This window comes from Taudactylus pleione, unplaced genomic scaffold, assembly GCF_031769625.1.
Source record: "Taudactylus pleione unplaced genomic scaffold, aTauple2 ptg000036l, whole genome shotgun sequence".
NCBI lineage: Eukaryota > Metazoa > Chordata > Amphibia > Anura > Myobatrachidae > Taudactylus > Taudactylus pleione.
In genome coordinates, this window is record NW_028284438.1 from 1,227,972 (window position 1) to 1,255,525 (window position 27,554).

Sequence of the window (27,554 nt, forward strand, 5' to 3'; positions counted from 1 at the left end):
ACAATCCTATGGATCACAGATGGATCACATCAGCGGCAAAGATACAAGAGGGCACATCTGTAGGTACATTTCTTTTACCTTAAAATGTATGTACGCTGTTTAATTGTTGGAGTTGCTGTGACAATATAAAACAGGTTGAGTCTCCCATATCCAAATATGCCGAAATAAGGAATATTCCGAAATACGGAATAATTTTGGCATGACTGAGACAAACTTTGTCTAAGGCACAAATTATTAAAATATTGTATAAAATAACCTTCAGGCTGTGTGTATAAGGTGTATATGAAACATAAATTAATTTAATTTCTGAACACAAACTTTGTTTGAGCCACAAAATTATTGAATATATTGCAGAAAATGACCTGCAGGCTGTGTGTATAAGGTGTATATAACACATAAATGCATTCTGTGTGTATATTTGGGTCCTATTCCCAAGATATCTCATTATAATATGCAATTATTCCAAAATACGGAATATTCCATTATCCAAAATACCCCTGGTCCCAAGCACTGTGGATATGGGAGACTCAACCTGTAATAGTAATACTAATAAGAATTATAAAACTCAAATTTGTTGGCTTTAGATGTTTTAGAGATACTTAAAGGAAAACAAGTTAAAAAAATGTTGCCAAAATTTTAGCAGCTGTGTTAAAACAATTTACTAAACAACGTATTTTATAAGCATTAATTATTATCTCACCAAAATAATAATATTCTACTATGCTTTGTCAAATTCTTTAGTGGGAAAAACAGAAAAAATATATAATTTCTCATCTGCCTATAAATATTAGTTAAACCCTCCTAATTTCACATGTTCTGAATACACATTTCAGTAAATGAATCATACATCTGGCTGTATAGCAATCTTACACAACCTACAATATGTTTTCCATAATTTCCCTGGAGGGCATTTTATACAATATGCTTTGAAGATGAGGTTCAAATGTGCTGATCAAATATCTGCCGAGTACGTTTTTTGACTAAAATAAGCATATTTTCCAGATACAGAACATAGAAGTCATTAAAGAATACAGTATATTAACAGTGAGTTTTATATATATATATATATATATATATATATATATATACAGTGGCAAACACAGGATTTTGAAAGGGGGGTTCCCAAATGCTTGGTCACCGAACCAATGAAAAAACATCTAGCCATAAAATATATATATATATATATTAGGGGTGAGCGGGTTTGGTTTTACTCGGTTTTACTCGGTTCTTATCGCCACTTTACCGCAAATTCGGCTCGATTTTATTCGCTATCCAAAACACATGATCGGTGATAGCCAATAAAAAGATCAGAGTAAAACCGAGTAAAACCGAACCTGCTCACCCCTAATATATATATATAGATATAGCTATAGGTACTAATATTGGCGCCACACCCCCACGTTGATTTCAATTATCTGTATTTTTATGTGTAAAAAGTCCTTTTTACAATACACCTCCCGTTGTAGCGGTGGCAGCCTCCAACTCTCCAATAGACCGTTGTTCAAAAAGTCATAGATAGTTATGAAAGACAAAAAGGTGAGAGAACAAGCACCTTATGGTGTAGTAATTTATGGGAACTTATTATATAGAAGTAATAATCCAATATGCGTACCCCAAATTGGTTTATAAACAGTCATGTAGTCGGTATCTTTGTATGTATTTCCTTAGGTCACCATTCAATGGTCTTTGTGGACATGGATCTCAGAACCTGTGCTCTCTCTAAGCACTGCACACTTCTTTTAAGGATGATCCAGAGTTACAGGGGTACTAAACCGGAGATGACGTTCATAGCACCCGCAGCCAAGAACTTCTGCGCTGGGGGGGATCACTTCTAAGTTGACCGGTTAACATAAAAACTTCCAACTGGTCACCATCTTGGATTTCCGGAAAACCTCTAGCCATAAATATATATATATATATATATATATATATATATATCACAGGGGCTCTGCACTCACCATAATAACTAATAATAATAATAATAATAATAATAATAATAATAATAATAATAATAAACATAATAAACAGTGGGGTTTTAGTTCATGAATTGATCAATGCATTTAAGCTTGCAGCCCATCGTCACGGGACCCCACTTTATTGCAAGTCTCTACTCTATTGCTCAGAATTATAACATGGACATAGCCATCACATTAGTGTTAAACTCAGGGTATGCTATCAAGGTTTAAAGCTAGGAATGGTGAGTGCCGTAGATTAGTGTTTTTTGTTTATTTTGATTCATTTTTATAATTAATCATTTTTGTGATCACATATTCTCATGCACCCCTTTTAACTAGTTTAATTTAACTTGTGTCAGCTGTTTTCCTAGGTGCTTTGCAACAGGTGTTCTTGATAACTGACTCACGTTTAAAAGCAATGTTGCTGTGAGCTTTAAACCTTGATAGCATGCCCTGAGTTTAACACTAATGTGATGGCTATGTCCATGTTATAATTCTGTGCAATAGAGTAGGGACTTGCAGTAAAGTGGGGTCCTGTGACGATGGGCTGCAAGCTTATATGCATTGATCAATTCATGAACTAAAGCCCCACTGTTTATTATGTTTATTACAGTATTATTATTATTATTATTATTATTATTAGTTATTATGGTGAGTGCAGAGCCCCTGTGATTTATATTTAAACAATGTGGTCATATACCATGTTGCACCCCAAATCTAGGAATGGTGAGTGCCGTGGATTGGTGTTTTATATATACATATATATATATATATATACCAGTAAGAACAAACAGGCGTCACTCCCAGACTGCTGTGCAAAACGAGTGTATTGACAGATCGACGTTTCGGGGCCTTTCGCCCCTTCATCAGGACATACAACAGTGACACACACTGTGACAATAAATACTACTGTTAATCAGGACTTACCCGTCCTCCCGCGGGTCACCGGCGTCTAGCACCTGCCGCGCCTCTGCTTCCGGAAATGACGTCGCACCGGATGTGACGTCACTCGAAATGGACCAGGGGAGCAAGGGTTCCCTGGTGTCAGCATCTCCATGGAAACGAATGTAAACAACATTCGCTCATGTTGCGCTGCTACAAATGTCTGAAAATAGAACATCCGGATATTAAATCGTATGTGAACCAAACAATACATGATATATAACATTTACAATACTCAAATGTGAAAATTAAATCAAAACAATATTTTAACTGACACCAGTATATTCACAACATTGTCAATAAATAATTAATACAATGCAAAAATAATTATTGTGCTCAAAAATAAAACACCTGACTCTAGTTAAATATCATTATAAAAAACCTAACAATATAAATATGTAGCACATAAAAAATGCATTCAAAATATTTAAAAAATTAAAAAAAATTTTTTACACACACCTTATGGCGACTCTTAAATGCACCATATCTCTATACAAAACATTGTGATTAAATGACTTAATATCTGTGTATTGCACACAAACTGCATAATCAAAACTCAAGCACATAATACTAATGAAAAACAAAAAATATATGTAATGTGCTAAAAAATACTGTGAAAAAAATTACTGTGAAAGAAATGTGAATATATATTAATTCTTGCACTGATGCCTTTCATCTGGATTGTACCTACAGACCCAGCTCTTGATATAAATGTCATCACTCCTGTAGTAACTAATACATTCAATATCTGTATATCGGTGCTATTTAAATACCTGCGATAACCAGCTGATACGAAAACAGCCACAGTACACCAGTCCTCAATACAAGAAACATTTTAATACAATGTTTCTTGATGTATGTAAATTCAATTGAGACCTGCATAATGCTCACAATGTCACATCCACATCTATTACAAAAAGCAACTAAGACTCAGGGATTCATTCAGGCCTCTCCATTTACTTTCCAGTTGCAATAATTTCCTCGATCTGTCTCCCCTCCGCAAAGACGGGGGTACCTGATCAATGACACAGTATCTCAACATCGCAATGCTATGTCTAGCTTCCGCAAAGTGTCTGGCCACAGCTTGCTCACTGGACCCAGACACCAATGCGGCTCGGATGGCAGCCCTATGCTGTGCCATCCTCTCTTTAAATTGCCTGTCTGTCTTGCCCATGTAGTGTAACCCACATGGGCAAGACAGCAGGTATACTACAAACATGGATGTGCATGTCAACGGAAATTTGATGGTAAAAATTCTACCTGAATATGGATGCGAAAATGTGCTCCCTGTGACCATATAAGTGCATGTGGCACAACCTATGCACTTGTAACACCCACCCTTTTTACGCACACCAGGGTTTATGTGCCAATTAGTGATGTCCGTGTGTACTACAAGGTCCTTGATGTTAGCACCCCTTACAAAGCTGGGCATAATTTTAACATCCCTCAGACATTGTAACTCTGGATCTGTGATGACTAGGGGCCATAGTTCTTTAGCTTTTTTGCTAGTGTAATTACTTCTATTATTATATTTATTGACCCAAGGTAGTGCTTTATGTTTCTTAACTTGATTTCCTCTGGATTGTCTTAAACTTTCCGATCGATGTTTTTAGCTTTCACCATCGCTTTTTGTAACAACATCTTAGGATAACCCCTAGCTAAGAATTTGTTAAACATCAACTCTAATTGCCTGTCTCGTTCACATATATTACTAGTAATCCTGCATACCCGCACAAATTGCGAGTACGGGAGGCTGGCAATAGTAGGTCTAGGGTGAAAGCTGTCAAATTGCAGAAGGGTGTTACGGTCTGTTGGCTTGGAATATAATCTAGTATGTAATGCACCTGTTTCTATTGAAATATTGACATCCAGAAAGTTAATATCACTTTGACTGGTTACCATAGTGAGTTTGGCTGGACATTCAGAACCATTATGCTCATCTATTAGGGTAACCAAGTCTTGAGATGAACCATGCCTCAGAACCAAGATGTCATCTATGTATCGGTAGTATTTGTAGACCCTGCTGCTCACTGTTATATCAGAAAAAAACAAATCCTTTTCAATTTCATGCATATAGGTATTAGCATAAGACGGGGCTACGCATGCGCCCATTGCGAAGCCCGTTACTGGAACAAAAAATCTACCATCAAAGATAAATAAGTTATGCAGCAAGGTTCTAACAGTTCCATAAACAAATCAACATCTGGACCTATATAATTAGAGTTGCCTGTGATAAGACGTCTGACAGCACCCAAACCTCTACCATGAGGAATACATGTGTAGAGGCTGGCAACATCAATGCTGGCCAGCGCTAAATCACCAGGCAGTTCCTCAATCTCCATTAGAGAACGTATTAATGTGGATGTGTCTTTGAGGTGCGTGAATGTATCCTGTATGCAGGGTTGCAAGAACGCATCGAGATACAAAGCAATGAGTTCACACAGAGACCCCCTGGCGGAGATGATAGGCCTACCAGGGGGCTTCTGAGCGTTCTTGTGTATTTTTGGAATTATATACAGAATAGGCACTACTGAATGTTTTTTAAAAAGTGCATTTTTGATCTCACTATCAATCATGCCTGCACACACCGCTCTATCCAAAATACATTCCAATTTGTTCTGAAAAATTACAGTAGGATCTGATTGCAACTGTCTATAAGTCTGAGCATCTGATAGTAAACGTTCACATTCAGCTTTATACATATCTAGATCCAACACCACGATGGACCCTCCCTTATCAGCCCCTCTGATAATAATGTCTCTCCATAGGCTCAAATCTTTAAGGGAAATGCGTTCCTCTCTGGGGAGATTATGATGTTTAAAAGGAGCACACTCCGTACCTGCTGTTTCCAATAGTCTGGCAAATGTTTTGATTGATGAATTCGTCCATACAGGATCATACGTAGATGCTGGTCCAGCTTTTTTAACTTGCTGCGGTAAAGTATAATCCATTACTATATTCTTTTTATTATTTTTAAATTTGCCATAGTGTTCCTTTAAACGTAATTTACGCTGTAACTTATAAGTGTCCAATTTCCATTGAAACTCATCAAACCTCTGAGTCGGTACAAAGCTTAACCCCCTGCTTAATACCTTTTCTTCGCTAGCTGTAAGGGGGGTTTTTGAAAGATTAAAAATCAAACTCTGGGGCTTCTGGGAGGCCTGCGGCTTCCTCTGCCTCTGTGTCTGTCCACCTCGCCTCGTAGGTCTATTCTTGCTGAAGCCCTCCTGGCTCTTGTGTCTACCCCTAAAGGGACACTCCTTTGAAAAGAGACAGATCTATTTGAAGGGGAGCTCTCTGCTTCACTGGCTGATGTACTGGAGGGAAAATTAAAGCGTGTGCTAAATTTCCTATTATTTCTCCATCTTCGGGCTTGACTTTCTTGTGATGGTCTTGGTACATGATGTAACCATTTATACACGCTGTGTTGAATGTAATCCATTTGTACCTTTTTCAGTTTTTCTTTTATAAAATGAATTAGCTCCTTTCTATAGGAATCTACTTGTTCCTTCAAGTTTTCCATCCATTGATTTGATTGATCTGCCATCAGCAGGGCCATGTTTTCTGCCTCAAAAGATGTTATTTTTTCTTTTGTCACATTTAACTCCTTAGTGGATTCCTCTATTACTAACAACATTAAGTCCATTGAACACTTGTTCAAAATAGAGATCCACTTGGTGCAAAACAGAGCACTATATCTCCCAATAGTAGGGGTGTTGTGCACCCTAAAACCCCTAGGGATCTGCTTGTTTCTGTAGTATTCCGACAAAGTGAGGCCATGGTATAAAAAGTCCACTTCACGTTTTTTGAGTTTAAACAGCTCCTTGTATCGTTCTTCATTAGAAACATTATCGGTTACATCAAATACAGCTTCAGTGAGTAAAATATTATTGGCTTCCAAATCTGAATAACTGAAAGCATCAGTGGTGTCACATTGCAACATGTGCAACAACGAATCAGCAAAAAGAAAAAGGTACAAATGGATTACATTCAACACAGCGTGTATAAATGGTTACATCATGTACCAAGACCATCACAAGAAAGTCAAGCCCGAAGATGGAGAAATAATAGGAAATTTAGCACACGCTCTAATTTTCCCTCCAGTACATCAGCCAGTGAAGCAGAGAGCTCCCCTTCAAATAGATCTGTCTCTTTTCAAAGGAGTGTCCCTTTAGGGGTAGACACAAGAGCCAGGAGGGCTTCAGCAAGAATAGACCTACGAGGCGAGGTGGACAGAGACAGAGGCAGAGGAAGCCGCAGGCCTCCCAGAAGCCCCAGAGTTTGATTTTTAATCTTTCAAAAACCCCCCTTACAGCTAGCGAAGAAAAGGTATTAAGCAGGGGGTTAAGCTTTGTACCGACTCAGAGGTTTGATGAGTTTCAATGGAAATTGGACACTTATAAGTTACAGCGTAAATTACGTTTAAAGGAACACTATGGCAAATTTAAAAATAATAAAAAGAATATAGTAATGGATTATACTTTACCGCAGCAAGTTAAAAAAGCTGGACCAGCATCTACATATGATCCTGTATCGACGAATTCGTCAATCAAAACATTTGCCAGACTATTGTAAACAGCAGGTACGGAGTGTGCTCCTTTTAAGCATCATAATCTCCCCAGAGAGGAACGCATTGCCCTTAAAGATTTGAGCCTATGGAGAGACATTATTATCAGAGGGGCTGATAAGGGAGGGTCCATCGTGGTGTTGGATCTAGATATGTATGAAGCTGAATGTGAACGTTTACTATCAGACGCTCAGACTTATAGACAGTTGCAATCAGATCCTACTGTAATTTTTCAGAACAAATTGGAATGTATTTTGGATAGAGCGGTGTGTGCAGGCATGATTGATAGTGAGATCAAAAATGCACTTTTTAAAAAACATCCAGTAGTGCCTATTCTGTATATAATTCCAAAAATACACAAGAACGCTCAGAGGCCCCCTGGTAGGCCTATCATCTCCGCCAGGGGGTCTCTGTGTGAACCCATTGCTTTGTATCTCGATGCATTCTTGCAACCCTGCATACAGGATACATTCACGCACCTCAAAGACACATCCACGTTAATACGTTCTCTAATGGAGATTGAGGAACTGCCTGGTGATTTAGCGCTGGCCAGCATTGATGTTGCCAGCCTCTACACATGTATTCCTCATGGTAGAGGTTTGGGTGCTGTCAGACGTCTTATCACAGGCAACTCTAATTACATATATAGGTCCAGATGTTGATTTGTTTATGGAACTGTTAGAGTTTACCTTGCTGCATAACTTTTTTATCTTTGATGGTAGATTTTTTGTTCAAGTAACGGGCTGCGCAATGGGCTCATACGTAGCCCCGTCTTATGCTAATACCTATATGCATGAAATTGAAAAGGATTTGTTTTTTTCTGATATAACAGTGAGCAGCAGGGTCTACAAATACTACCGATACATAGATGACATCTTGGTTCTGTGGCATGGTTCATCTCAAGACTTGGTTACCCTAATAGATGAGCATAATGGTTCTGAATGTCCAGCCAAACTCACTATGGTAACCAGTCAAAGTGATATTAACTTTCTAGATGTCAATATTTCAATAGAAACAGGTGCATTACATACTAGATTATATTCCAAGCCAACAGACCGTAACACCCTTCTGCAATTTGACAGCTTTCACCCTAGACCTACTATTGCCAGCCTCCCGTACTCACAATTTGTGCGGGTATGCAGGATTACTAGTAATATATGTGAACGAGACAGGCAATTAGAGTTGATGTTTAACAAATTCTTAGCTAGGGGTTATCCTAAGATGTTGTTACAAAAAGCGATGGTGAAAGCTGAAAACATCGATCGGAAAGTTTTACTACAATCCAGAGGAAATCAAGTTAAGAAACATAAAGCACTACCTTGGGACAATAAATATAATAATAGAAGTAATTACACTTGCAAAAAAGCTAAAAAACTATGGCCCCTAGTCACCACAGATCCAGAGTTACAATGTCTGAGGGATGTTAAAATTATGCCCAGCTTTGTAAGGGGTGCTAACATCAAGGACCTTGTAGTACACACGGACATCACTAATTGGCACATAAACCCTGGTGTGCGTAAAAAGGGTGGGTGTTACAAGTGCATAGGTTGTGCCACATGCACTTATATGGTCACAGGGAGCACATTTTTGCATCAATATTCGGGTAGAATTTTTACCATCAAATTTCCGTTGACATGCACATCCATGTTTGTAGTATACCTGCTGTCTTGCCCATGTGGGTTACACTACGTGGGCAAGACAGACAGGCAATTTAAAGAGAGGATGGCACAGCATAGGGCTGCCATCCGAGCCGCATTGGGTTCTGGGTCCAGTGAGCAAGCTGTGGCCAGACACTTTGCGGAAGCTAGACATAGCATGGCGATGTTGAGATACTGTGTCATTGATCAGATACCCCCGTCTTTGCGGAGGGGAGACAGATCGAGGAAATTATTGCAACTGGAAAGTAAATGGATTTTCCGTTTGGACACAGTGAGTCCGAGAGGCCTGAATGAATCCCTGAGTCTTAGTTGCTTTTTGTAATAGATGTGGATGTGACATTGTGAGCATTATGCAGGTCTCAATTGAATTTACATACATCAAGAAACATTGTATTAAAATGTTTCTTGTATTGAGGACTGGTGTACTGTGGCTGTTTTCGTATCAGCTGGTTATCGCAGGTATTTAAATAGCACCGATATACAGATATTGAATGTATTAGTTACTACAGGAGTGATGACATTTATATCAAGAGCTGGGTCTGTAGGTACAATCCAGATGAAAGGCATCAGTGCAAGAATTAATATATATTCACATTTCTTTCACAGTAATTTTTTTCACAGTATTTTTTAGCACATTACATATATTTTTTGTTTTTCATTAGTATTATGTGCTTGAGTTTTGATTATGCAGTTTGTGTGCAATACACAGATATTAAGTCATTTAATCACGATGTTTTGTATAGAGATATGGTGCATTTAAGAGTCGCCATAATGTGTGTGTAAAAATTTTTTTTACATTTTTTTAATATTTTGAATGCATTTTTTATGTGCTACATATTTATATTGTTATGTTTTTTTATAATGATATTTAACTAGAGTCAGGTGTTTTATTTTTGAACACAATAATTATTTTTGCATTGTATTAATTATTTATTGACAATGTTGTGAATATACAGGTGTCAGTTAAAATATTGTTTTGATTTAATTTTCACATTTGAGTATTGTAAATGTTATATATCATGTATTGTTTGGTTCACATACGATTTAATATCCGGATGTTCTATTTTCAGACATTTGTAGCAGCGCAACATGAGCGAATGTTGTTTACATTCGTTTCCATGGAGATGCTGACACCAGGGAACCCTTGCTCCCCTGGTCCATTTCGAGTGACGTCACATCCGGTGCGACGTCATTTCCTGAAGCAGAGGTGCGGCAGGTGCTAGACGCCGGTGACCTGCGGGAGGACGGGTAAGTCCTGATTAACAGTAGTATTTATTGTCACAGTGTGTGTCACTGTTGTATGTCCTGATGAAGGGGTGAAAGGCCCCGAAACGTCGATCTGTCAATACACTCATTTTGCACAGCAGTCTGGGAGTGACGCCTGTTTGTTCTTACTGGAGTATGTATGGATCTCTGTTACCATAGAGGAAGGCACCCCAGCCAGTTATAGTTGGTATCAGCTGCCAATAGAGTGCCGGTTCCTGTATATGTGCGATATATATATATATATATATATGCAGCAGGCACATAAATACAGCCAACATGATTTATTAAAGACCCACCTCCCCCCAGTAATGACCCTAATACCGTTACCCCAGTAGTGGTCTCCTTATGCAGTGCCCCCTTATACAGTGTCCCCAGTAGTGCCGGTTTTACAGTTATCCCAGTAGTGCCCCATACACAGTGCCCCCAGTAGTGCCCCATATACAGTGCCCCCCTGTGTAGTGCCCCCAGTATTTGGACCCCCTATGCAGTGCCCCTTATACTGTGCCCTCAGTAGTGCCCCTTATACAGTGCCTCCCATAGTGCTCCCAGTCGTGGCCCTTATACAGTGCCCCCAGTAATAGTCCCCCCTATGCAGTGCCCCTTATACAGTGTCCCCAGTAGTGATCCCCCCTATGCAGTGCCCCCAGTAGTGCCCATTATAGATTGCCCCCAGTAGTGGTCCACCCTATGTAGTGCCCCCAGTAGTGGACCCCCTATGCAGTGTGCAGTGCCACCAGTAGTGCCCCTTATAGAGTGCCCCCAGTAGTGGTCCACCCTATGCAGTGCCCCTTTATATATATAACACAAAAGTCAAGACACACACAATATACTTACCTGAATCCCCGCTCCTGCGCCCGCCACTGTCTGCTCCTCTGGCCTCCTGCTCGGCACTATGGGAGAGTGGGTGCTGGAAGGTGGAGCTCATTAGTGAGCTCCAGCCCGGCTCTCTCCGTGGATGCAGCAGCCAATGAGAGTCTGTCTGACTTTTTGCTAAAACAAACACACCAACGCCGGATAGTACGAGTGTACTAAACAGCGCCAGCGCCGGTGAGTTTGTGACTGTGTAGTGCGAACCACACTACACTTAAACCAATCAGGGGACAGTGCAGGTTTCTGGGTACTCAGAAACCCCCCTGCATGCGCGTATGATATGAAATACCTTTTTGTTGATCTATACCTGTAGGAGGACAGAAGCATTGGTCAGGCTATTTATGATAAAAATCCAGCTAGCAATGTCTATTTTTATCCATGAATGCAAAGGAAAATTATCAGATAAAGGCAGAATCAGTAACAGGCAGAGGTCCTTTGCAGTGGTAATAGTTTAATAGGTTTATGTAAGCAAGTGTGAACAAAGAGTATCACAAAACTGCAGTACATTCATGTCAGTAGTACATAACCTATAAAAGTAGAACAGAAGGCAATGTATGCCTGGTGTGGGTTAAACCACAAGGCTATTGGCTGGATTGTGTGAAGTCACATGGTTAATAGTTTTAAGGAGGGGTTATAGCCTTGTGTATATAAGGTTTGGGGGTCACATTGTACAAGCCTCTTTGTGAAGAAATTGCCCTCCCTTCCATGTTTTAGTTTGATTGATTGCTAGATATTTACTTGTCGTGGAAAGAATGACAGATCCAGGTGCAGTTGATCTATATTTGATTGCGTTCATCCGTATTGAAGTCTTAACCACCCAACAGGAGGCAGCACTATACCTTACCGGGTTACTTGTTATGCTGCAAGGTTGAGTTGGATACCCTTTAGTTTAGTGTTGTAAGCATCCATAAAGCAGACTGTGCCCACAATGCATGTTATGTGGTTGTGTTGGTGCATTGTTGGGCTGTGATAATTATTGGCCATCCTTTCTTGCCACCATACAGTTTCAACATGATGGTATTTTCAATAAATAGCTGCACTTTTTAAAAGCCATTTCCTGTCTCTGTGTCATTATTTTATTTAAAGTTAATTTAAGGTAGGGATGACCATCGACCATTGATAGTTATGAATCATCTATGGCTAACTACCAATAGCTGATGGTTTTTGCCATTGATGGAAGAAATCCAATGGTTCTCTGCCATCCATGGCAGACCAGAAACCCAATGGTTCCCCCTCAACATGGCACAGAGCTTACCCCTGCTCCCGATGGCCCACTAAGCCCCGACCCTATTCTGATTAGCCCGTGGGCTACCATGCACTCCAACAGCAGTGGCCATAGAATGGTGCAAACCATCAATGGTTCATCATAGATGGATTTGTGCTACTGATGTTAATCACCGATGGTGACCACCAATGTACTGTCCACCAATGCCCATCCATAATTTAAGGTAATGTGACTTACATACAAAACACACATTAGCCATCCAAATGATAAAAAAAAAATTTTATTATCCAGATAAAGGATCTCAGTGGGCCTGGATTGCAGGAGTGGGGTGTGGGTACTTGCTTAGGCAGTTCTGCCAGCACTTCATCAAGGATTACTGGCAGTCTGGAAACCAATAGAATTGCACAAAACCACATTGTAGTAGGGGTGGAGTTTTCTGCACAGCACAGTCTGTATTCTCAGCCAGTCACAGGGCTCACAGAAGCATGTGCTAAGCTCCTCCAAACAGGGTTCAGCACATTCTCATCTTGCTCCTCCTGTTCATCAGCATAGGATTGAGGTACTGTAGTGATGGGAACCATTGCTTGCATCCAGCCATCCATTGGCGTCCCTCCCCATGGTATCACCTGGTGCTGCACTTAATGCTACAGTGCAGCACTCGGCTTCTGTCACTGAAGGGAGACTGCACCTTGGGGTCAACTCTTGTCGGGTGACACCCGGGTGTGGGCCGCACCCCCCTTGTGACGCCACTGCAACCATCAATGGTTAGTGGCTCTCCCTAGATTAAAGATTACAGTATATGGACATGGCAGTGTACAAAGTTTGATGTGCACTATGCAGTGAAAATGTAGATACATGTGCCACCATCTTGTAACAGTCAGTAGGTCAAGGGTCACCGCCTTTTACTATCTGCGCAGTGTGTCACAGTCCATAGGAAGGTTTTTTTGTTTTGTTAAAAAAACTTTAGACTGTGATACTGTGTCTATGATATATAACAGTCAGTAATGGTCAGTAGGTCAAGGGCCACACCTTATACTATAGTATCTAAGCAGTGTGTTGCAGTTGGTGGGCAGGGTTTTTTTGTTAAAAAAAACTTTAGGCCATGATACTGTGTCTGTGATTTACAATAGTCAGTAACGGTCAGTAGGTCAGGGGCCACCACCTTATATTATCTGTGCAGTATGTCGCAGTCAGTGAGCAGGGTTTTTTTGTTAAAAATATATTTTTTGTTTTGTTAAAAAAACTTCAGGCATCGATATGTAAAATGATGATCAATCAATAGAACAGCAGGAGCAGCAACCGAGCAATATCGCTGCAGCTCCTGCCACCACAAGTCATCATGACAATACCGCTTCAATGTAATCTACAAAAGCCGATGCTCAAGGGCATAGAGGCTTTCAGTTAGGGCATCTAAAATCCATATGTTACTACATTGCTAAAGAAAAAAACTCCTTTAATAAAGTGAGTGTTTCCAGCAGAAAAAATAAAATTGCCAACATGCCATATACCACATGCAGTGGCAAGGAAAGGCTTTATTTCTGAGCAGTGGTTCTGCAACTGCTGTCAGTCAGACATCTTCTTCTGATTCACATGATGATGCAAGAGCATCACACTCTAGAAGAGATGTAGAAAAAATTAAAACCGGAATGTCAGTGGTGAAAAAACACTAAGGCAGATTCACTACGGATCACAATTCTGCCTATATGCACGCACCACAGTTGCTAATATCAACAATTCTTTTTAAATGTTTGCATTCACATTGCAATCACAGCCTGACATAAGGACACCCACTTCCCCTTAAATCCGTGTACTAGGGCAACATAGTGAAACAATCGGTAACATCGAGTAAAATCGGACCCATATGCTATTGCTATTGCTAACATCCACGCACATTGGCCCTGATTCAGAGCCGGACGCTCTGACAGAGTGCTCGCTCTGAATCAGGGCCATCCCTCCTCCTTTTTGGAGCGGCCTCCTGGCCGCTCACATAGCTGCGGGAGACCACCCACAGCTATAGCGAGCGGCCAAAATGATGGTCGCGATGGTCAAGACCATTGTGACCAATGGGCTTGCGACGAGACCCTTGCGGTAGGGTCTCGCTGCCGCAAGCCCTGGAGTGCTTTTGGCTCTATCAGAGCCAAAAGCACTCCCACTGACATCACTAGTGATGTCAATGGGGCCGGCCCTAGACGGTAGGTGTTCCCATGGGAATGCCTCCGTCTGGGCAGCCATGCCCCTGGCACGCCCACCAAAGGGGGCGTGCTGTCAATCACCATCATCAGCATGCCCCCTTTGGTGTGAGACCCATAACAACGGCTTGGCCATCGTTATTTGGGTCTCGCACATGCGCACTTGGGCAACATCGACCCGCTTGCGAGCGCTCAGCGCTCGTGAGCCGGTCTGAATCAAGCCCATTATCAGTGCCTTGGCTCCTTATGGCCATGCAGTGGATAATTTATGAACGCCCCTGCAACGGCACTGAAACGCACTGGCACACCTGCAAATGGAACTTCCTGTCAATCACACTGGGTCTGCATAGCCTTTGCAATTGCAAGTCCGATAGCAATTGCTAGTTTCACGTATGCGCACTGCGATGCATACGAATGTGAAGAACATAGTAATTGACCAATTACATGCGTATTGGCAACTGCATTCCTTGCTGAATGAGGCCCTGTGTGTTGTTCAGAAACATCCAAATCCTCAGAAGAATCCTTGAGCGCTATGCCTAGGCCTAGGTACTAGCACTGCTGCTGCTGCTTGGGGTGGATCTTCATCCCAGAAGGGAACCCAATTCACTGTTAAACAATCCTTTGCTAGAGGAGACAAGTATGACAAGTGTCACCCAGTTGCACAGCGGATCACTGATGCCATAACTGCTATGCTAGTATTAGATCTGCGTCCAATATCCGCCATTAATGCAGTTAGTTGTAGACTGTAATTGAGGTCACTAAAAGATCCCATCTAGTTTCCACTTCACTAGAAATTCAATTCCCCACCTGTAGATGGACGTTAAAAAAACTTAATTAGTGGTCTACAAAATGCAGTTGTACCCGTTGTCCACTTAACCATAGATATGTGGACAAGCGCAACTGGGAAAACTAAAGATGGGTGGGTGTATTGCATTCAGCAGCATGAACAGCAGCAGCATCTAACAAAAGCCAGCTCATTCAGAAGCAGGCTACTCCTTATTACTGGTTTCACTAAGAGCTATACCGTGTCAACCTCTTAGAAAAACTCAGGGATATCATTGCAAAATGGCTTACCCCACTTGGATCCTAAGGATTTGTGATTTTTGACAATGCCACAAATAATGTGAGAGTATTACAGCTGGGTGATTTCGAACACGTCTCATGTTTTGCTCACAAAATCAATTTGGTGGCACAGATTTTTTTTTTAAATGACAGGGGTGCAGTAGATGCTGTCTGTGGCCCCAAAAATGTTACAACATGTTCAGCATTCAGCAGCTGCATGTAGAAGTCTGCAGCATCTGCAAGAACAGATCAATTTGCCCTGCCACCAACTGAAGCAAGAGATAGTAACATGGTGGAATTCCACCCTTTTTATGCTTTAGCAGATGGAGGAACAGCAAAAAGCCATCCAAAATGAGCCATGACATAGGGAGAATGTACCTTATTCCAATGCAGTGGAGAATACTTTCCGTGTTGTGCAAGGTGCTGAAACCCTTCAAAGTAGTCACTGGTGTGAGTTCAGCCACTGCCAGCTTGAGTCAGCTGAGTCCCATAATAAAAATTTGGAAATGCAGCTCGAGAAACTGAAGGAGGAGCTGAAACAAAGCGATTCCACTAAGTTTGTTACACCTGTAGATCAAGTTCTTTATTCGCTTTGCCAGGATCCAAGGGTTGTCAGCATATTCAAATCGGATCACTACATTTTTGTGACCGTGCTTGATCCTAGGTTTAAATTGTACATCATGTCTTTTTTCCAAGTGTAAGAGATCTTAAGAGATACAAAGAGCTCTTGGCGAGCAAGTTGTCAGTTTAAGCAGAACATGACTCAGCACTGGCTCCTCCTTTAGTATCTCCAGCAATTTTGGAATTCAGAATTCCTAAATAACCTACTGGTGATGCAGATGAGACAACACAACATTATGAAATTTGGTCGGGTCTAAAAAAATTGTCTAAAATTAGGGACACCTCTACCGCAAGTCCATCTAATATGGTCACCATTCAAAGAATGGTTGAGGATTATATTAATGACAGTGTGCAATTAGGCATGTCAGACAGTTTCTTTGACTACTGGCAGGGAAAAAAAGGCAAATTGAAGCCCCTTGCACAAACAGGCTTTGCTTTACTTAAGCAGCCCACCTCCAGTGTGTACTCAGTAAGAGTTGACAGCACACCCGGGAACCTTGTCAGTGATAGACGTTAGAGGCTAGTTCCCCAAAATTGTGAAAAAGATGATGTTCATCAAAATGAACTACAATTTCCACAAGGAAATTACATCCAGAGGCACCTGTAATGGTTGATACCAGTGGGGACAAATTAATATTGTGTGAAGATAGCGTACACACTGATGAGGGTGAGGATGATAATGATGATGACATTTTGTCTCTCTAGAGCCAGTCCATACATAGAGATCATTGCCAGCAATGTCAGCTTCCCATTGGTATAGTGTTTTGAGGGGCCCAAACAAACAAATCACTTCAGCCACAAGTAGCAGTCCCTGTCGCTGAAGTGATTTGGTTTGTTAAACTGTGTATGTCCTGTTTAATATATAACATAGTGTAATGGTGGGTGGGGAGTTCCGAAGGACAATTCCATCTTGCACCTCTTTTCTTTGCATTATGCGCTCTTTGGGGTATTTCTGACTGTCATTTTGCATAGATGACAAACATTTTTATAGGTGTATTAAACTGCCATCCTTTTTGCCATTGCTGTGTGGCAATGTTTCATAGATGTCATATATCCTTTAAAACTGCCATGCATTTGTGCAGCTGCTCTGTCACTTAGTTTAGCCAGCCAGCTCGCAGCAGCCTTTGGCCTATTTTGGTGAAGAGTGAAAACAATGTTATGCAACAGATTCCTGCAAAAGTGTTCACTAATTTCTGAGTGACAGTGGAGAAAATCACACTCTATGGCAGATTTTCGCCATTACAAATTTATGCTCTCATCCTACAGAGCTGCCCTTTCCCTCTCTTAACAGTAATATTTCTAAAAAACCTAATCTCCTCCCAGTCCCCAACCCCCCGGCAACTCTTCACCACTTTCAACTCCCTCATCTGCCAACCTCCTCCTTGCCTCCCCTCCTTGCTCTCTGCCCTTGACTTTGCCACCTCCTTACCCATACCACCCTTCCCCATCCATCTTACTGACTCTGACATCCTTCTTTCCTGTATCTGGAGAGGAAGTCATGGCTCTCATCTGATTCTCCCCCATTCCACCTCCCCCCTTAACCCTATCCCTTCCCACCTCCTCTGCTACCTTTCTCCCCTTGCCTGTTTCCATTTTGACCACCTCCTCAATTTCTCACTTTCATCTGGCACTGTCCCTTCTGTATTCAAACATATCCTTGTCTCACCCATTCTTAAAAAAACATACCTTTGATCCTAATACTCTCTAAAACTACTGACCCATCTCTCTCCTCCCTTTTGTCTCCAAACTCCTTGGGCGTGTTGTTTACTACCGCCTTACCACCTTTCTTTCCTCCCACTCCCTGCTTGACCCATTTCAGTCAGGCTTCCGTTCTCTCCACTCCATGGAAACTGCCCTTACAAAAGTCAGCAATGACCTCCTTGCTGCCAAATCTAAGGGCCACTACTCTCTGCTCACTCCTTGACCTCTGCTTTTGACACTGTAAACCACCCTCTCCTCATGCAGATCCCTCACTCCTTTGGTCTATGTGATACTTAACTCTCCTCGCTGTCCTCCTACCTCTCTGACCAGTCCTTCTCTGTCTCCTCTTGTGTCTTCCTTTCCCCCTATTTCCACTAATAGTAGGTGTTCCCCAAGGTTCTGTTCTTGGACCTCTCCTATTCTCCCTCTATAAATTTTCTTTATGTGAAATCATCAGCTCTTTTGGCCTACAATATCATCTCTGTGCTGATAATACTCAGATCTACCTTTCCTCCTCTGTCCTCTCCCCCTCTCTCCTCACTTGTATCTCCAACTGCCTCTCTGCTATCTCTTCCTGGATGTCCCAGTGCTTTCTTAAACTTAATATGTCTGAGAATGAGCTTATGATCTCCCCACCCTTCCGCATAACCTTGCTGCCCACAATTTAATTATCTATTAAAACAACCATCTCCTCTAGCCCCAAGTGCACTGCCTTGGAGTTATCCTTGATTCCTCCCTCTCCTTCAAACCGCACATTCAGTATCTGTCATTGTCGCTTCCATCTCAAAAATATTTTCAGGATCAGGCACTTTCTCACCCTGGAGGCAACGAATACCCTCAGCCACTCATTGGTCATCTCCAGATTGGACTATTGCAACCTCCTCTTATCTGGCCTCCCTAACTCCCACCTCTTTCAACTCCAATCTGTCCTCAATGCTGCTGCTTAGCTCATCTTCCTCTCCAAATGTTCTACATCTGCCTCCTCTCTCCTACAAGCCCTAAACTGGCAATTCAAGGTTCTTACACTCGCTTACAAAGCCCTCTCCCAATCCTCTCCCATTTACTTCTCTGATTTCATCTCACTTCACACTCCTGTCTGCCCACTTCGCTCAACAAATACAGGCTGCCTATCTTGCCAACTGATTACTTCTTCCCACTCCCACCTCCAAGATTTTTCCCGTGCTGCTCCCTACCTCTGGAACTCTTCCTATCAGACTCTCCACCTCTCTACAAATCTTCAAACAAGCTCTCAAGACCCACTACTTCATCAGAGCCTTCCAGCTCTCATCCTAACCAACTGCTTCATACTTCTTCTTTACTGTCAACCCTTCTGTGTCACACCTGTCTGTCTGCCCTTCCCCTTTAGAATGTAAGCTCTCACTAGCAGGGCCCTCTTCCATCATATGCTTCTCTTTTCCCTTGCTCATATGATCATATACTCCAAACTCCTCACAAGGACACCTAACACTAGGTTGCTGATGACCTGATGCTTTTTAGTGTTTTGATAACTATTGCAGCAATGTTTATAAACTATGTCCTTCTCCTGCATTGTTTTGTACTGTAAGTTGCAACTTTCTTGTTTGTTTATTTGTTTAGAGGTGCTGCAGAACCCTTGTAGTGCCATATATATAAAGGATAATAATAATAATAATAATAATAATAATAATAATAATAATAGTGAGCTGTTAGGTGGTCAAAATTGACTGGAAATTAATATTATGAATGTTAATAATACTGTAGGAACAAAAACATTACCAAATTATGTGAATATTCGCTGTTTTTATAAAAAAAATTCAAAAATACAGATTCAAACCAAAACCAAAACATGCGATGGCAGTTTTGGCAAGACCAAAACCTGATGATCAATTAGAACCAAAACACGGTAGATGGCGCACATCTCTAGTGTGAACCACATTTTTTACTTTTTAATTAGAATAATGAAGATTGCCATATAAGTAGTTAATTGGATAGCATGCATGCCTGCCAAGTCTAAAAATTGGGTTAGGCATTTTAGACCTGTAGTGTTTGATTGATACGCTTTGTTGTATGACCTTAGGTAAATTGCAGAGTTTACAATTCACACATGAAGGCTCCAAAAACATGCGGTTTTGTGAAGCTGTCCTTTATAATATTTCCCCATATTTCACGCAGAATACCATGGCACTTGAAAATATTGGCAAGAAACTAAATATGATGAGGTCAAAGGCACAAGGTGACACATTTTACTAATCTTTACAGAGTTACCTAAATAACAATGAGCCCTTTATATAAAAGACCTGAAGATTAATAATGAAATTCATGGATAAGTGCTCCCAAGCTTACTTTGGAATAGATAACTATAATAACAGGTCAGCAAGAACCAAACTACCCAATATGCTTACAAACTGAAAATATTGAAGGCTTATAGCAAGAGTACAGCACATAACACAACCAATAACGTCAGCAAACTTAAGACATCAGGATCCTATTTGCCTTGATAAAGAGTTTGTGCCTACAAGTGAAATTACTTCTCAATATGTCCTAATTGTGCTATCATTTCAGAGTTGTTTGCTGGTTATTTTCCATCTGTCAGATTATATGAACTATGTCATATAATTCTGGACTACCTGTAAATGTCTTACAGCACTATATTCCCCATATTTTCCAGATATTTTCAACATAATTAATTTTTATTTTCAGTCTTTGTCACATATTTAATTTTGTGTTATCATTTGGGATGCATATTTATTAAAATAATTTTGTGGAAATTTCCCCCCCAAAAAGCCATTTTCATGGAATACCACAAAATGTAAGTGTCCACAGGGTGTATGCAGTGGGGCACCACAGCAGATATCTGAGAATATGCCCATTGTCTCTCCATTTTCACAAAAGAAGCCCCTATAGGTTTCTATGTGGGCTGCTAAATTGTAAAATTTATCAAGTACTGTAATTGGCCTATGAGCTACTCTACCACTTTTTTATCAAGATAAATCCTTTGGATCCCTTCTCGCATGCCCATACTGGTTCATGCTCATCTCGATGGCTATGCCTGCACATTAGGCTTGCCAGGTCCGTACCCTGAAGTAAAGTGAGAGTTCAATATATCACTTTGCTTTTTAATATTCCCAGGGATAGACTTTTATTGGACCCCATGTCCTGGCAAGAGAAATTTTGTAAATTCAAGGAAAAATATTAATTTTCATTATGCACATTTACTCAATATTATCCCATAGCAACTGCATTCAAAATGCAGATTGAAATCTGATTCAATATTGCAAATTAATTGTGAATAAGAAAATATCTTAAATAAATTACTATATATACATCTCTTTAGTCCCATGTCATGGTGCTGGGTCATCTTGATAGAAACATTTTTGATTAGTCTCAATAATTAACATGATTTACCTTTGTAAACTAGTCACCAAGACTCTATGTAATCTATAGCCTCTAGAGCTGTGTGAATGGCCACAACCCTGGTAGGAAATACCTCTCTATCATATTACAGTTGAGTGGTTTGGTTTTGCAGAAATCCCAAAATGCCCAAACTTAGGGTTTCTGGGTGGATCTGAGTCCCAGCTTGGATCTTTCCAAGTTTGGGTCTCAAATGAGGTCAAACATAATTTTTCCAGACATCTCGGATCTTCCTTTTTTTTGGATTGCATATGAGTCCCTCCCTCATGATCAGGTGCCATTTCACAAAGGAAAATGCAAGAAGAGAGTGTGAGCTGTAGTTGTGCTGTAAGAAACAATGCTAAAATCACCATTAGAGAGAATGCATGGCCTGTAGTATGCTGTAACCAGCAATTCTAATCACCAATACAGAGAGTTGCACAGTAAGTAGATTGAGCGGGTGTAAAAAGACTGCAGGCATCTTTGTCACTGTGTATGTGTTTGATAGCTAGTAACTGCAATCCAGTGCTGCAAACTGCTAACAGGCTACTGCCACTGTGTGTTTTTTTTGCCAGACAATAGTAGCACCTAGATTGCAGTCCAAACAGACTCTTATGTTTGTTAGAAGTGAACATGATCAAGTAAGCTGCACTTACAGTTGTTTTTCACAAGGATATCTATCTACACTTCAGTATATATTGTTACTTGTGTATGAGGGCAGAGACAGTGTGATTTCAAGCTTGGCAGTCCAAAAAAAATACTATACTGTGTCTGAGTGAGCTATAATCGAAATACATCTTTTTCTGTTTTTCTTTTTAACTCAAGTCTTTTATAATTCAATTTAAATCATATTTCAAGGGAAGACTGTATGTTTTGGACAGGCAGTGTATATTACTGTTTTTCTGGTGTCAAAAAATGATGATAAATCTTATAATTCAATTTAAATCATATTTCAAAATAACAAGTATAAATGGCTTTTTTGTGTCAAAATAATGTCAAGTCTTTTATCATTCAATTTAAATAATATTTCAAGAGTGTGTGTTTTTGAGAGGCAGCATATATTACTGTACTTACTTGGTATGGTCATGTCCCAATCAGCTGCACCTCAATATACTGTAACAAGCTGAACAAAGGTTTGTTTATGTGAAATAAAGCCAAGACTTTTATAATGCAATTTTAATCATATTTCAAGAGTTAGGGTTTTGAGGATTGTGTATATTAATATAATTACTGGGTGTTGTCATGTATCCATCAGCTGCACCCAAAAATAATTAGTGCAAAAAAGCCCTTTTTTCTGGTGTCAAAAACATTTGAAGTATTTTATAATTCATTATTTCAAGAGTGTGTGGTTTTGAGAGGCAGTGTATATTACTGTACTTACTGGATGTGGTTGTGTCACCATCAGTTGCACCCAAAAGTAACAAGTGCAACAAAAAAATTCTGGTGTAAAAAAAATTCAAGTCTTATATATTTAAATTTACATCACATTCCAACAGTGTGTTTTTGAGAGGCAGCATATATTTCTGTACTTACTAGATATGGTCATGTCCCCATCAGCTGCACCCCAAAATACTCTAAAAGTTGTAAAAAAGCTTTTTTATGTCAAAATAATGTTCTATTTTATAATGCAATTTAAATCATATTTCAAGAGTTATGGTTTTGAGGAGCAATGTATTATTATTACTGTAGTTACTGGGCGTGGTCATGATCCTGTCAGCTGCACCCAAACTAACAGATGCAGAAAGCCATTTTTTCTGGTGTCAAAAAGAATCTCAAATATTGAATACTTCAATTTAAATCATATTTCAAGAGTGTGTGTTTTTTGAGAGGCAGTGTATATTACTGTACCTATTGGGTGTGGTCATGTCCCCATCAGCTCCACCCCAAAATATGTAAAAAAGTTATCCATGTCAACTAGCTCCCAAAATAATAAGTTAAAAAAAGATGGTCTCTTTTATAATTTAATTTAAATCATACAGTTGTAGCCATGCTCATCTATGCCACGATGCAGGCACATTGTGGCATGGATGATGCAACTAGCATCCCCACAGCTATGGTGTGCACACACCATAGACTTCAATGGGGTAATCGCCAGCTGTGAGTGCTCATAGCCTGGTGATTGCTGCGCTATGCGGCAATGAGTGCGCACACAACGCAGCAACTATGTATATGGCTACATTTGTATTTCAAGAGTGTGTGTTTGGGAAAGGCAGCATATATTACTCTACTTACTGGCTGTGGCCATGACCCTGTCAGCTGCAGCCCAAAATAAAAATGAGTGCAATTTTTTTTACTGATGTCAAGAAAAATCTTAAGTCTAAAACTCATGGTAAAGGTAATAGTTCCTTATTTCTCATTGTATGTTAACTTGGTAGGGTGGCAGTTACATTCAACTACAGTAGTTTTACTGCTGTCTTGGTGTAAGAAAATAAAATCAATCATGGATCAGTCAATAGAAGAACAGGAGAAACCCTGTACTAGTGTTGGCAGCTATAGTACTTCTTCGTCATCTACTTTTAAAGAAGGTCAAGGGGTAAGGAGATGTAAGCAAAGGCACTTTACATCTAAACAATGTTTGACATTCTTAAAGAAAACATCTCCTCTGACTATGAAGGGAAAAGTAGTGTCATACACCACACACAGTGGCAAGGGAAGGCTCAGACGATGGCCTTACTTTGCAAGTTGTGGTCCTGCTATTGCTCTTTCATGCACTAGAATGCCTATTGTGAAAGTCAGGGCCAAACACAGTCAGGCATCTTCTGTAACTTCCAATGATTCACCTTTTTGCTCTGAGTTTAGATGTCACCTCTACAGTACACAAAAAGATCACTAAGGCTGATAAACAAATAGTGTGTTCACAAACTTCACAGATTCCTGAGGTGAGGCTAAAGGTGATCACAAGTGTTGTGTGTGAATCTGACATTTCTAACACTATAATTCAAGAGAAGTCTCCTTCCACCATTTCTGAACCCTCTGCAAATGTGAGGATGAGTAGTAGTAAAAGTAATGATGATGATGGTTTAGACATAGAAAATGAGGATGCTACTTTGGAAGTGTAGCAGAATGAGGATAATACTTGTGTATGCAACACTAACAGGATGTTGATGATGAATGTGTTGGAAAAGAACAATTTAATAAAATTCAATAGGGTGCTGTTATTTGTGTCAGAATAAGTCAGTAAATAGTGGCAGCAGTTCTTGCATGTAATAAAAAGAAAAGCAGTGTCATGCCTGGGTAAAATATATAAAAATCCACCTATTCTATGTGGATATTTTTTACTCAAATACTGACAACATTCATCAATGCATCTGTGCCATTTGTATTTCCAAAGTAAGTAGTGGTAGGAACATTAGCCATCTAGCCACCTTCTCCCTGTTACATCAATTGCAGTGATCTCATGCAAATGATTATTTAAAATCTGGAAAATCATATAAAATAATATAATAATAAGTAGTCAAGCATCAGATACCAGCAGCATGGATAGATCCTAGCACAAGAAAGCTCCATCACCAACACCTTCATTATTAGCCTCCACATTAACCTCCACATTAATTTGCAAAACCAAACTGACTCCTTCCCTATCCAGGATTCCCAGAAAGAATCCTTGCATGCTAGAAATGCTGCTTTTGGGGGTGACTATTCATCACAATAAGGAACCAAGAAGACCAGTAGTTTCAAACAAGAATTGACATTGAAACAATCATTTGCAAGAGGAACCGTGTATGAAAGCCTCCATCCTACTGCACAGCTGATCACTGAAGCTTTGATTGCTATGTTAGCTTGAGACCTGCATCCAATACCCACCAACAATGCATCTTGTTTTAGACCAGGGGTCTTCAAACTTGGCCCTCCAGCTGCTGTGGAACTACACATCCTAGCATGCACTGCCACCTTTTTGATATAACAGCATGCTAAAACTATGTGCAGTGCATGCTGGGATGTGTAGTTCCACAGCATCTGGAGGGCCAAGTTTGAAGACCCCTGTTTTAGACAATTTGTTGAGGTCATATGTCCATGCTACCAAATGTCATCTTGATTCTATTTCACCAGAACAGCAATTTTTCACCTGTACTTGGACATTAAACAAAATGCTTTACCTTTCCTAGAAAATACCATTGTACTGACTATCTACTTTTCTGCAGATATGTGGGCAAGCAGTACTGGTCAAACTAAAGATTACATGACTGTGACAGCCCACTGGATGGGTGTATCATATTCATCAGCAGTATCTAACAGTCAATGACAGCTCATTTAGAGACAGTTTATTTGTATCACTGGCTTCATTAAGAAGCATGCAGGAAAAAAAGGAAAATGCAGTGCACACTCTATGCACTAAGAATTATTAAACGACCACCCTGTCTGCAACTGCTGTGTCACTATGTTTCATAGATGAGCTATATTCTTTTAAAATACCATGTGTTTGTGCTGCTGCTCTGTTGCTTAGTTCAGCCAGCAAGCTTGCTGCAGCCTTTGACCAATATTGGTGAAATCAAATTTGTGAGCTGTGAGGTAGTCAAAATTGACTGGAAATGACTGGAAATGACTGGTATTGATGTTATTAATACTGTAGGAACAAGTTCAAATTACATGACTTTTGACTTTTAAAGAAAAACCAAAAGCAAAACTATTGAGTGTGGTTGATGGTGGTTTTGCAAAAAAAAACAGAACCAAAACACGATGATTTAGAACCAAAGCTAAAACACGGGGGTCTGCGCACATCTCCATGATATGTTTCATTAGCAAAAATGCAATTATTCTTTTGTTTGGCACACTGCCTCCAAGAAAAAGCAGCACTTTTTTGTATGACAAAAAACGCTGCTGTAATAGCAATTAAATAATTGCAAAAGTCAGTTGACGTTGTCCCTAAAAATTCATGTTACCTTGTTTATTTTATTTATTTCAGGGTATGTTTTTTATGATTTTATTTCACACTGTCAATGACCCTTATAGATATCCCTGTTTGACCCAGACTAGGTCTGAGCCTATACACCATATTGTCAAAACAAAGATGATGAAGTCTACCACCCTTCTGTACCAAAAAAACAACAATACTGAACCAGTGGTTACTGTGGAATTCTGAATTAAAACTTTCTTTTACTTTCATTGCTTAACCTTCAGGCTAAGATAATGCATACATTCTTATTTTAAGGTAAAAATTACTGGCATTAAATTCATGGGAAAAACATATAGTTTATGTGGAAACAGGTTTGCTACAATTTTTAAAAAAAAACATACAGTATATACTGTATGCATCAGCACAGCACAGTAGTAACTCTTCGGGCTGCATGAATTTGACAACTTTTCCAGCCTCATAATCTTTGTATGGGTTATGTTTGAATGATCTCAGAATGTCTATTATGACATGAGAGGAAGGGTAATATATTATAAAAATCTGTATTTTATCAATGTGCAGACTAGCAACTGTCATAGTTATGTAATTATGAAAGTAATTATGATTTACAACAGGGGTGTAGAACCTCAGGCCGGTGGGCCGTATAAGGCCCGCGGAATCATTTGGACTGGCCCTCTGAGCTTTTCTCTGCTAGCCTCATCTGGCTAGCAGGGTGCCTAGAATGACACCCTGCAGCCAGAATCTATACAACAGTGCCACCTGGAGCGTCCTTAGGACGCTTCAGACGGTCACACCGCTGCTCTTACAGCTCCCCTGAGCATCCTCATGATGCTCTGGGCATTGCTTTAATCACCGGTGATTGTGACCCTGCCCTGTATGACATCACATGGAGGGGGCGTGGCCTGTACTGTGCCCGCAAATAATGATATATATATCAATATGGCCCTCGGCAGAAAAAAGGTTCCCCATCCCTGATTTACAGGGTCAGCAACAGGTAGAGGTTGACGGAAGGTGATAGTTTAATGGTAAAGAAAATACAAGGGTTAACTACAAATAACACAAATAGTAACACAGTAATCCAGGTCAGGAAAACAAAACCTATCAAATGTGCCAAGTCATTCCAGGGTTATATTTACTAAAATTCGATTTTAATCGATTTTGATCCATTTTAAATCGATCAAAATTGATCAATATTGATGTTGACAAAATCAATATTGATCCATTTTAGGGCTAAATCACACATTTACTAAGAAACAATTTTTGATTTGTTTATTTTT

At 40.1% G+C, this 27,554-nt stretch overlaps 1 protein-coding gene across 2 annotated transcripts in view; it reads right to left on the bottom strand.

Moving 5' to 3' along the window:
• LOC148538790 (N-heparan sulfate sulfotransferase 4-like) overlaps positions 1–27,554 on the bottom strand; it is a 392,388-nt gene that overhangs the window by 21,213 nt on the left and 343,621 nt on the right. The window lies entirely within an intron of this gene.